This window comes from Arachis ipaensis, chromosome B3 (genome assembly GCF_059453495.1).
Source record: "Arachis ipaensis isolate K30076 ecotype BB chromosome B3, ASM5945349v1, whole genome shotgun sequence".
Taxonomy (NCBI): Eukaryota; Viridiplantae; Streptophyta; class Magnoliopsida; order Fabales; family Fabaceae; genus Arachis; species Arachis ipaensis.
The window spans coordinates 102,712,067-102,713,737 of NC_142438.1; the positions used below are offsets into that span (position 1 = coordinate 102,712,067).

The 1,671-nt window shown below is 34.2% G+C and overlaps 1 non-coding gene across 1 annotated transcript; it reads left to right on the forward strand.

The window, feature by feature from the left end:
• The first annotated feature begins 303 nt into the window (after positions 1-303).
• LOC148571843 (small nucleolar RNA R71) lies at positions 304-411 on the forward strand. The gene has a single exon (XR_015908586.1). It is a non-coding gene; the product is annotated as a small nucleolar RNA R71 (small nucleolar RNA).
• The last annotated feature ends 1,260 nt before the right edge of the window (positions 412-1,671 follow it).

Consider the following 1,671-nt stretch of genomic DNA (forward strand, 5'->3'; position numbering starts at 1 on the left):
AGCTTGCATTCCATTCAGACTCTGAGAAATCATATTGACTTGCTGAGTCAATATTTTATTCTGAGCCAATATGGCATTCAGAGTATCAATTTCAAGAACTCCCTTCTTCTGAGGCGTCCCATTACTCACAGGATTCCTTTCAAAAGTGTACATGAACTGGTTATTTGCAACCATGTCAATAAGTTCTTGAGCTTCTGCAGGCGTTTTCTTTAGGTGAATGGATCCACCTGCAGAATGGTCCAGTGACATCTTTGATAGCTCAGACAGACCATCATAGAATATATCCAGGATGGTCCATTCTGAAAGCATGTCAGAAGGACACTTTTTTGTCAGTTGCTTGTATCTCTCCCAAGCTTCATAGAGGGATTCACCTTCTTTCTGTCCGAAGGTCTGAACATCCACTCTAAGCTTACTAAGCTTTTGAGGAGGAAAGAACTTGGCTAAGAAAGCCGTGACCAGCTTATCCCAAGAGTTCAGGCTATCTTTAGGTTGAGAGTCCAACCATACTCTAGCTCTGTCTCTTACAGCAAACGGGAAAAGCATAAGCCTGTAGACCTCAGGATCAACCCCATTGGTCTTAACAGTATCACAGATCTGCAAGAATTCAGTTAAGAACTGAAAAGGATCTTCAGATGGAAGTCCATGAAACTTGCAGTTCTGCTGCATCAGAGAAACTAATTGAGGTTTCAGCTCAAAGTTGTTTGCTCCAATGGCAGGAATTGAGATGCTTCTTCCATGTAAATTGGAATTAGGTGCAGTAAAGTCACCAAGCATTTTCCTTGCATTATTATTATTTTTGGCTGCTATCTCCTCTTCCTGTTCGAAAATTCCTGTAAGATTGTCTCTGGATTGTTGTATTTTAGCTTCTCTCAGTTTCCTCTTCAGAGTCCTTTCAGGTTCAGGGTCTGCTTCAACAAGAATGTTCTTGTCCTTGCTCCTGCTCATGTGAAAAAGAAGAGGACTAAAGATACCAGGGATCCTCTTTACCACGGTATAGAGGTTCCCTTGTGTGAGTAGAAGAAAAGAAGAATAAGAATGTAGAAGAGAAGAATTCGAACTCAGAGGAGAGGAAGGGGTTCGAATTTTGGGTGAAGAGAAGTGTTAGTAGATGAATAAATAAATAGAAGGGTATGAAAGAGAGAATTTCGAAAATTAAATTTTGAAAAAGAGTTAATGATTTTCGAAAATTAAAGGATAATTAAAATTAAAATTAAAATTTAAACAATTAATTAATTAAAAAGAATTTTTGAAAAAGAGGGAGGTATTTTCGAAAATTAGAGAGGGATAGTTAGTTAGGTAGTTTTGAAAGAGATAAGAAACAAACAAAAAGTTAATTAGTTAGTTGAAACAAATTTTGAAAATCAATTTTTAAAAGATAAGAAGATAAGAAGTTAGAAAAGATATTTGAAAAAGATATGATATGAAAAGGTATGATTAAAAAGATATGATTTTGAAAAAGATAAGATAAAAAGATATTTTTGAAAAGATATGATTGAAATTAGTTTTGAAAAAGATTTGATTTTTAAAATCACAATTAATGACTTGATTCATAAGAAATCATAAGATATGATTCTAGAACTTAAAGTTTGAATCTTTCTTAACAAGTAAGTAACAAACTTGAAATTTTTGAATCAAAACATTAATTGTTGATGATATTTTCAAAAATATGAT